Source organism: Haemorhous mexicanus, chromosome Z (assembly GCF_027477595.1).
Source record: "Haemorhous mexicanus isolate bHaeMex1 chromosome Z, bHaeMex1.pri, whole genome shotgun sequence".
Taxonomy (NCBI): Eukaryota; Metazoa; Chordata; class Aves; order Passeriformes; family Fringillidae; genus Haemorhous; species Haemorhous mexicanus.
The window spans coordinates 72,256,468-72,267,655 of NC_082381.1; the positions used below are offsets into that span (position 1 = coordinate 72,256,468).

General features: G+C 41.8%; 1 protein-coding gene across 2 annotated transcripts in view; it reads right to left on the bottom strand.

The window, feature by feature from the left end:
- IL31RA (interleukin 31 receptor A) overlaps positions 1 to 752 on the bottom strand; it is a 35,706-nt gene extending 34,954 nt beyond the window's left edge. For both annotated transcript variants that reach the window (XM_059874011.1, XM_059874010.1), the window contains exon 1: positions 565 to 752. The gene's annotated coding sequence lies outside the window, so the exon portion shown is untranslated. The remainder of the gene's footprint in view (positions 1 to 564) is intronic.
- Positions 753 to 11,188: the final 10,436 nt, after the last annotated feature.

An 11,188-nucleotide genomic window follows, 5' to 3' on the forward strand; every position in this document is an offset into this window, starting at 1 on the left:
TAAGCATGAGTGCATGAAGATGATACTCATGATGGATATGGACACAAACACATTAGAAAAACATTTTTCTCATAAGGCAGAAATTGCAAACATTGAAGAACCTGGGGCCAGTACATTTAAATCTGATTCATCACTTCAAGAAAATCTGAGTGAATACAAATTAAGCACAGAGCAGTTAAGAGCTTTTCCTTCCTTTGATGATTGCATACATTGCAAACATTTTGAAAACTGACTCTTAACCATTACACACACAAGGAAAACCACTGCCAAACATCTGTATTGCATTTTTTACAAAATGAGACAAATGAGCTAACCAGAAAGTTTCAATGCTTACTATCGCACGGACTTGAAAGAAACCAAAAGGATCTTTCTGGCCCAAAGAGACACAGAAGCCTGTCCTGCTCCACGTCTGGGATGAATGCCTAGAGAGATGCAATTCAAGCAAGCTTCACTGATAGAGATCCACGCGAGTAACAGCCCGGGGAAAAGTTTCACACTCTCCCACACTTCATATAAACGAAGGTGAGCAGAGACACCTCTGCTAAAAGCATCTTGTTCACTTACCTCAACTACCCTTGTTTTAACAGGGCTTCGGCCTCCCCGCGACCGCGAAGGGACGGACAAAACGGGAAGCTGCCCAGCTGAGCACAAGTAACGCTTTTTCCTGTAATTCCGAAGGCCAGAACCCCCCACGCCTGCCGCCGGCACTAGCGGTGCCGGACTCCGCTCCAGCTGCCCGCACGGCGCCGGCCGCCCGCGGGCGGATGCTCTGCCCCGCCCGGAGCCCCGACAGGCGCCCGCCCCCGGAGCCACCCCGCCGGCCCCTCCGCACCCCGACCGGCCCCGCGGCCACTCCCAGCTCCGCGGCAGCCCCGCCGCTCTCTCAGCCGGCCGAGCGGGAGCGTAGGCACTGACAGTTCGGTGCCGATGGATCGAGTAAAGAGTGTCTTCGAATCGTACAAACGCGGAGGGAAACAAGGGTGTTGGGTAACAGTCACCGCCGAGGAGCACTCACGTTTTAAGCACCTCATGCATCATTTAGGGCACAGGCAGGGGAATAAATCAAGTGGTGATCCCTTATAAAAGTAACAAATGTATTCCACTTAATGGCTTGGAAGAAGACTGCACGGAACTGAAAATCAGAAGGAACTTTGCAATTAAGATGCTGTGAAGTTAGTAAATGAAGTCTGAAGTCCACAGTAGTTAATGTGCTTCCTACTAAGCAGTGACAGTCCTTGCTAAGCAGACACTCTCCAAGACCCGATACTGAATTTTAATAATGCAATCAGCACATCAAGAGGTCTTTGCCCCAATTCAGGAAGAGATCCATTACAGACAGCAAGCTGCTTATCCTGCACTAGTGTCACACACAAAAGCTGTAGATTGACATGTTTCGACCTCCATGACTTGTGCAGCTCAGTTTTTGTCAGGATATTTTAACATGCAAGCTCAACACTCCAACTTCCAGATCACTCACCAGCCTTCAGCCTCTTCAGCTAATCATCAGATTCAGTCAGGTAGCCCATTTGCTTCCCTTTTTGTTTTTGAATGATGTTGCCATCTTCCCATCACCCATAACCTCTGTGTGAGGGTGCATTGTAAACTGCTTTAATGTTTTTTAATTCCCCTTGCTACTTAGAAGTATACATTAGAAGGATAGTGATATTTTGAAAACTTGCATTTGTTTTTCTATGAGGTAATAAATGAAAAGAAATGTGGTTCAAAAGAACCACACATAAAATGAAACCAAAGTGCTCTTTGGTATACCAATTTGTTGGGGTTTTTTTAGGGAGAACATAAAGGGCAGGACCAGCCCCTTAATTTATGTTCAATTATTGAACATCTCTTCTAGACTTGGTCTGACTAGTTGCCTGTTCTCACACATTAATACATGGATTTCACTGACACTCAAAGTTGGCTGCTCAATCTTTCAAAATCATGAAAAGCTGCACCACACCTAAAAGACTAGTTAAACATTTGTTTAACTTTCAAGAACCTTTAGTCATCCCTCTGCCTGCCTCAGGGCTATGTACATGTTTACATTAAGGCTTCCAGAGTCTTAAATGTTTGGTTGTGGACTGAACAGTAGCACTTCGGAGATTCCAGGATGCAGAGGGCACTTAATGATAGCATCAGTAACTGTTTCAGCTACTACCATTTGTAGGAAGTTAACAGTAAAGAGAAAAACATCTGACAAATGTAATATCATTTACCAAAAGTGATTTGGCACAGAAGATGGGAAGCCTTTAGAGTACAACAGAAATCCTGCCAAAAAATGTCTTCCATATCCACATTTACAGACACTTTCATCCACTTTGCACATGAATGCTCTAGGAGAACTAACTTTTCCATCCTGAGGGTGGGAGCAAAGTGAAGCCATTGTTCCTGAAACACAAGGAAGGAAGTGCCTTCCACAGAAAGACTCAACTGTTTTTATTGCTGATGCCTCTCTATTGTTTGGGCAGGTGATTCAGGAGCAACTGCTCCAGAGATTGGTTGATCCCAGATGGTACCCCTTACAATTCTTAAAGAGAAGCATGTCCACTGTCTGTGTTGGCAGGGTGAGACAGGAGACTGCAGAACTACTTCTAAAAATCCAACCTTCATTGCAAATTGTTTTGTTACCCTGTAACAAACTGCAGAAGTTCAGCTTCTGTATTATGTATGACCACACCCTAAAAAATTACTGACCACTGTATAATTATGGTGAGCCTGTATTAGTTAACACACTGGCACAGAATAGAGCATCTTTAAGTTCAGTGGAAAAATTAGGTGCATTTTCATTGACCAGTCTGCAAATTGACCTTGCAGCATTTAATAGCGCAGTCTTAGCAAAAGCAGGTTCAATGGAAAATGTATACTGAATTTTACCTCAGAAAGTTGCAGAGTTGGTTTTAACCAAGAAACTCATTAGGGTGATTTCTACTTGTGCCAATGACTCCAACCACTTCATTCCTCTAAACATAAAGAGGAGGGCATGACAACAGACTTTCACTGGCATTGCAAAACACAAAAAAAACCCCATGAGTGTCCTTCTATTCCCTACTTATTTCACTCGTGGGGAAGAAAAATCCAGTGAAAGCAGTCTGATTTTATATCAATTTCTAAATATGCATAATTCCATTTTCCAGTGAGTAGCTTGTCATTAGAACTCAATTAGCACCAACCTCTATGCAAAACTGCATTCAACAGGTAAAAAAATTAACTATGCTGTTCTTAAATTTGGCTTTAGCATAACATAAAAATTCAACAACAGCAGTACCCTCAAAATGCTCTTAAATTACTGGTTTATGACTAAAACTTAGTTTAAATGCAAAACATTGTCCAAGCTAATGTAACATACCACAACAATATGAATAAGCAACAATAATGGGTGTGACAACCCACTGTTAAGGGGAAGGAAGCGCCTAAGATTTGTAAATGCTCTCTGGTCAAAAGGAACAACGAGTCAAAGGGTACAAAATCAATCAAAGTTTTATTAGTAAATTACACATTTGGCATGGGAATTGGTGCTAGTACCTGACCTACTATATAAGCACAGCACTGGGTTTTTGATAAAGGCATAGGGGAAGAGAGAAAGGACCACCACAATCCATTGTGTGCCTAAAGTCAGCATCTCTACAATGGACACATATTAAAACTATGTCAAATTAGAGTCAGAGGCAGACTCTACAAACTGCTCAAACCTAACGAAAAGGCATAAGAAATGTACCAATTACTATGTTTACAGTGTGCAACCACCAACATTTAATACACACAGAAAGGTTTTAATGCCTAAGTGCAATAATGTGAGCATCTTTTTCATCTGCTCTCTAGAGATTTATTCTTCAAGAAACGAATTAGGTGCTTTGCTAAGAAGGCCACAAAGCCATTATCAATTTCAGAACAGAGCACTATGCAATACTTCCTTCCTGACACATCTTCCTTCACAGCATTGCAACATCACAACAGCTGTAATAGCAATCCAATAAAATGCTGGCAAAGAAGGGATGCTTTATTCCCAGAGCAATGTCTTTAGTAGTTTATTACAGAATTTTTTTACATGTTTTCCATGGTTTTTTACATGTTTACCATATCCTATGGTAATTTAAGATTCACAAGCCTTTTACTACAATTGCAAAAGCAGGTAAACATAATTAAACCCATGTGTACAAACAGGCTAAAGGAATTATTAAAATCCCATGTGGCTTTAATAGACAAAATGCCATTTCTTGTAATTTTCCACCGCAAGACCATAGTGAACAGACTCTTTATGATAACTTCAATCAGCATGAGTTACCGTTGGCAGAGAGTCACTCTGAAGGCAGAGCTGCAGCAGTTTGTAGTAACCACCTGCAATGAAACAAGTTCCTCACATGCACTTTAACAAAGAACACAGAAAAAGAAAGAGGCTATGTAGAACACCTTAGATGAGAACACCTTATCATACAGATATTCTTCTCTTACACCTACCACTGCCTACTAAATCATATCAATAAATGCCATGTTGACTCATTTATTGAACAATCCAGGGATTGCAACTCCACCACCAACCTGGGGAGTCAGATCCAATTCTTAACAACTTGTTTCTTAAGTTTTCCTAGTATCCAATATAAACCTCTCCTGATGCAACCTAAGGTCTTTTCCACCTGTCATAGAACCACATAATCATTACCATTGGAAAAGACCTCCAACATTGAGTCCAACCTTTGATCAAACCCCACTCTGTCAACTAAACCACAGCTCTAAGGGCCAACTCCAGGTGTTTTTTGAAAATCTTCCATGCATGGTGACTCCATCATCTTCCTAGGCAGCCCATTACAGTGCCTAATCACCCTTTCTGTGAAGAATTTCTCCCTGACACTCAACCTGAAGACCCCCTGGTATTAAAACCACTTCCTCTCATCCTGTGAGTGGTTGCCTGGGAGAAGAGACTGACCCCCACCTGGATACATCCCGTTTTTAGGTCACCCCTGAGCCTCCTTCTCCCCAGGCTAAACACCCCCAGCTCCCTCAGCTGCTCCTCACAGGACTGGTGCTCCAGACCCTGCCCCAGCTCCATTGCCCTTCTCTGGACTCTCTCCAGCTCCTCAGTGCCTTTCTTGCAGGGAGGGCCCAGAGCTGGACACAGCACTCGAGGTGTGCCCTCAGCAGTGCCCAGCACAGGGGGACAATCCCTGCCCTGGCCCTGCTGGCCACACCATGGCTGATCCAGGCCAGGATGCCATTGGCCTTCTTGGCCACCTGGGCACACCCTGGCTCATGTTCAGCTGCTGTCACCAGCACCCCCAGCTCCTTTCCAGCCACTCTGTCCCAGCCTGTGGCACTGCCTGTGGCTGTTGCGACCCAAGGGCAGGACCTGGCACTGGGCATTGTTAAACCTCACACCATTGGCCTCAGCCCATCAATGCAGCCTGTCTAGTTCCCCCAGCAGAGCCTTCTCGCCCTCCAGCAGATTAACACTCTCATACAGTTTGGTTTCATCTATGAATTGACTGAGGGTACACTCAATCCCCTCATCCAGGTCATTAATAAAGATACTGAACAGAAGTGCTCGCAGTCCTGACTGAGCCCTGGGGAACCCCACCTGTGACTGGCCACTAGCTGGAAATTACTCCACTCACTACCACTCTCAAGGCCTGGACTTCCTCAAAGTTTTTACCCAGTGATCAATGCACCTGTCCAAGCCTGGGGTGCCAGATTTTCCATGAGAATGCTGTGGGAAACTGTGTCAGGGGCTTTATTACACATAGCCAACACTAAGGTCTTTGTGAAACTGTTCAGAGTGGAAAACAGTGAGAGGTAAAACACTTCACTAACAAATCTCTAACCTGCAAATCTGGGGACTGAAGAACACAATATGGAAGTACAACTGCTTTTTATAAAATGAAATATCCATAGCTTGGAGAGAAGTTAAAAGCACAAAGCACAACCAGCCTGAATTTAGACATTGAAGGTACTCACTTGGGCACCACATTTCTGGAATAGGAAAAACACTTTAGGAAATATTTTAGACACATGACTTGTTTCCAAGTGCCTGAAATTCCTATGAAGATTCATAGAATAATTTGAGCTTCTCTCTTTCCTACCTGCCTAGCCACAATTGTACTTTCCAACGAGTCAGGAGAGTAAGTCTTCACTGCGGCTGGGCTTTTTTGTTGCTGTGGTCTGAGGATAGGTTTTTCCTTATAACTCATCAGATGTCTTATGAAGGGCACACTAGCATTTACTCAAGACTAACATGCTACCAGTTATCAACACCTTCTAATAAACCACTGCTTTGTATTCTTAAATTTTACATCTTGTACTTGCAGTCTACATGCACAAAATTCTCTAAGTGGTTCAGAGAGGGTGGATTACATATTCACCACTCTAGACAGTAAATGTTAATAAAGTATATTAATTTCTAGAAGTGATCTCTAAATGAGCTGATCAACTACTACAAAAAAGTTTCTGCAAGCTCAGAAATTCATTTGATCTGTTTGTTGCTTAGTACATTTGCGTATGCTGCAGATGACCTTATAATTACAGAACCTCCTAAGGAAATATAGGTCTTCAATATAATTTAATTTGACTGGCATATTTAGACCAAGAATCCCACAAAATACTGCTATAGGAATAGCTTCCCAGTTTCAACTGATTCATGATAATGATCCTAAAAAAGAAACCCAGTATTTTTAAGCAGCGGGAGTGGAGGGGCAGAGTTGATAAAGACAAAGAATTATTGAGAAAGAATTATTGACAAATCATCTGCCTGTTTTCATCTCCCCACCACTAGTGGTAAGGGAAAGGCACTAAGAGGCCAAAATTCTTTCAGTATAAACCTCATTCATCTTTCCAGGACACAAAGTCTTTGTCAACAACCATCCCATCTCCGATGACCATGCATATTTCATTTTGAAGAGTGGAGGATGAGTGAAGCACAGCATTCTCTGCAGTTGGGAGATATTTAAGGATTGGGTATTGAAAACTGTTTTAGCTGACTTGGTTGAAGAAGGAGGGAAAAGAAACAGTGCAAGGAAATCCTGATTGATAATATTGCACTGCAGGAAGAATGACAAGTTCATTTGACACTGGAATTGGACTACAGCCATTGTCCACGGTATTCTAAGACAATGTCAGCAGGCAACATGTACATTTGCAGTGAGAAAATAAAATATTATTCTTACTTATATATGGATATCAGGTTCTGAAAGGCAAGTCAGATTTATTTACAAGCATAGAGAGGAAAAGGTATTTTCAGCAGTTTGGCTCCTAAATAATTTGTCAACTGAACAAAGATGACTCCCCAGTCTTGAATACAAAGTAGTTCCTCTAAGAGTCCTTTGGCAACAGATAATTTTTTTTCTGCTTAATAAAAAGAAATTAAAGCCAAACATTACCTTCAGAAGTGCCAAAGACTCTACCATAGCTACTTTGAAGGAAATAAACTGCATAAAATAAAAAACACTTAATTTTATATTTCAAGCGTTACTGAACAATTGTCCTGAATTAGTTCTACCAATGTCAACATTTTCCTTAAGCTAGCTAGAAAAAAATATAAGCATCAGGTAAATTTGAAGAGAATGTGCTAAAATGTAAGATTCCACAACATTCCTTGGTCCAAACTCCATAGTCAAATGATTTAATCTACTTATTAGTTAATGGAGCTAAGACATGGAGACAGTCATACCATAAAACCCTCAGATAACATTTCTTTTAAACCCTCAGTTATCAACGAAGACTGACACTAACCACACACAGTGGAAGTCACACAAAAAGTAAAATTTGTAATGACAGAGTACTATTTTTACCTTCCACAATTTCTGAAGTACAGGACAGCGTACAGACATCCACATTTGACCAAGACCTGTGGTCCATTTATGGTGTCACTGAAGAAGTTGTGACAGATGTCAAATATCCTCCTCTTGAGTCACCAGGGAATTCCTGGAACTGCAGGCCAGCACATTAAAATTACTAAACTTGGCTAACAGAAAAAAACCTCCTTATTATTACCTAACATTGAAGCTTTACACTTTGTTTTATATCAAAGAGGAATACAGGTTTTGCATAAAGCCAGCTGACATACTGAAAGTGTTCAGCAAGATCACTTTTTGCTCCCAGTCCTTCAGCTGAGGTCAATGAAGAGAGACAGGTCCATTCTTTAGCATTCTTAAAGCTAATCTGTAGGTCAATGTAAATTCCTATGAGCATTATCAACAATGAAAGAGATGTTTCCAGAATTTATTATGTCTTTTCAGACTTTTATTATGTCTTCAGCAGACTATAGTATGCTTTCCTATCTGCCAAAACACTCTGGAGGATTTTAATCAATCTGGTATTAGTTTTGCAGACATTCTATTTCCTTTCTGTTTTTCAGAGCTCTTGTTTACAGTCCTTCAATTCTTATGGCCATAATTTTTGAGTTGGGATGCAGCCCTCAACCAGAAAAGTTAAGCATTCTGTGAAAGCTTTGCTTTATTCAGCTACTACCTGAAGATTCCTTACAACTTGTCCATAGCACATGAACAGCTCCAGACCAAAGGTTGTAAATTACTCACTGCCAAACACCAGGCACCCAAGGAAGTTGCTCACTTGCCCTCCCCAGCCATAGCTGGGCAGATGAGCGGGAAAAATTAATGAAGGCTTCATGAGTTAAGGACCAAGAAAACACTCCAAGGGCAAAAGAGGCCTCAGCTAGAGGTACAAAGTGAATTTATTACTAACAAAACCAGAGGAGAATAACAAGAAATAAAGAAAGGCCTTAAAAACACCTATTCTTCCCCCAACCCCTCCCTCCCTCCCACTGACAGTGCAGGGGACAGGGCCATAGGGGTTTCGGTCAGTTCATCACCCAAGGATTTTCTTCTGCTGCTGTGGGAGAGCTGTCCTTCCCCATCTACACTGTGGGGTCCCTCCTATGGGAGACAGGACCCACACCAGAGAAGTTAATGAGAACTTTCTCATGGGAGCAGTCCCACCAAAACTGCTGCACCATGAGTCCATCCCACAGGCACAGAGAAACTACTCTGGCAAGGGTCACTCTTCCACAGGGTGCAGTCCTCCAACGATAGGCTGCTCCAGCCTGGAAGCTGGGCCCTCTCTCCCCACTGGGTCACCCACTGGATCACAGCCTCCTCCAGGCATCCACCTGCTCCAGCATGGGCACCTCCCCCACAGGCTGTGGGTGGATCCCCATGGGCTGTAGGGGAACAGCTGCTTCACAATGGTCTCATCACAGCCTGAAGACAAATCTCGGCTCCAGCTCCTGGAGCATCCCCTGCCCCTTCCTTCTGAACTGACCTTGGTGTTGCCATGTTGTTTCCTTGACATACTCACCTTCTCGTCGCTTGTTTCAATTTTTTTTGATTCAGAGAGGCACTACCTTCACCTCTAATTGCCCCAGCCTTAATTCACAGCATGTCCATCTTCAGACCCATGAGGGGACTCGCTCTGCTGGGCATGGTGGAAGCTTCCAGCAGCTTCTCACAGAAGCCACCTCTGTGGCTCCACCACTACCAAAAACCAGGCCATGCAAAAGCAACATGTTAAATTATATTTTCCTTTAGTTATAAGAATTTCTCCTCGAACTGGCATTAAAAGAAAACACATTGTCAATGTTGTTTTATACATCCCATGAAAACTGAATTTAGCTTGGAAAAAAAAAATCTATGTTCATTGTTCAATGAAAGGTTTGATGTCATTTCTCAATGCTAGTCTGTCAAGAACCTTCAACCTAATCTTGAACTGAAGTTCCAATACAAATAGCATCTTTACATAAACCTGGAGGTAGACGACGGGGGAAAAACAATTCAATAGCTCCAGTTTAGCACTAACTACAGGCAGTAGAAAAATCTAAATGGAATCAGAGATACATGGTTACACTGTTCTTAGGTTAAAATCAGTTGAGCAAAACCTTTTTAAGAACACTTACCCTGATTTGCTAAAAGGATAACCAGATCCTCTTGAATTAAGAAGGTATTGACATGGAATTTTCCAGTAAGTTTTTAAACTTGTTCTCCACATAAGCCTACTTGAGTGCAAAAATAAAATAAACAGGCAGCTGACAGTGCACTTCATTCTCCACCCCAACTTCCCTTGCCAGCATTTTCCTCCAGATGAAAACGACACTGAAATATTTTCCTGCAGATTAAATATTTAAAGAATCACAAAGCTTAAACCAAAGTTGAATACTGTATCTTTCCGCAAATATTGCTCTTCAAGTTTTCATTTCTCCTTCCCAGCTGACTTGGTTCTTCCAACTCTCACCCTCTCATAAAAAGTAGTAAAGATGACTTCTCATCTTTTGGGTGATTTCAATACCATTCTAGGGACTGGTTTGTTGGCATGCAGTTCTATGTTAGAACACCATCATTTATTTAGCACCTTTCTGTGTAAATGATTATGAAGAATGGGGCCTGAACAGTCATTCTATAGAAAATGTAACAATTGCAGAACTCTCTTTGTTGCCTGACAACTCACAAGTCCTATTACAGGAGACAAAGCTAGAAACATCCAGTGGTCCTTTAAACAATGCTAAACCAGGTTCCCTGAAAATGTTTACTCTAGTTTACAAGTGACTTTTCTTTGACTTCTCTTCACAGAAATGGGCAAGCTTTATCAGCTCACAGCTTCTTCTAACAGCTACAGTTCACTCGCACTTACTGCAGCCAGACACCAAAAGCACCCTCCATTTACCTGAAATTCAGAATGGATGCAAAAATCTTCAAGGATACTTCTCAGGAAAAGGAGCCATACTGCCCAGAGTATTTTACTCTGAATTATTAACATAACGCTTAAATACATCTGCTACTTATGAGCAACAATTTAAATATACTGACCATTCAGCTCACTTTCAAGTACTCAATTAAGACTTTACTCTTTTTGCATAATACATAGCAGCAAAATAACAGTCTACAAAATAAACAGTACTTCTCTAAGTAGATATTTAGGTAAATAGTTTTGCAAAGATATTCATTCAAAGAATGAGTATCTCTGCAAAAGATATTCACTTTTCCACAATGAGCGATTCCCTAGTATTGCCCAGAATCAGTTCTGATTCTCACTAACTTGGGTACTATGGCTCCTACCCTGTAAGCAGATCAAGTATTATCTCCCTGGATTTAGTGGGAAAACTGTACAAGACATAGTGCTCAGCACTGTGTGCTAAACAGCAAGCCATGAGAAGCCTGTAAGCTTGTTCAGCTGGGCAAAACATAATGGCCTTCCT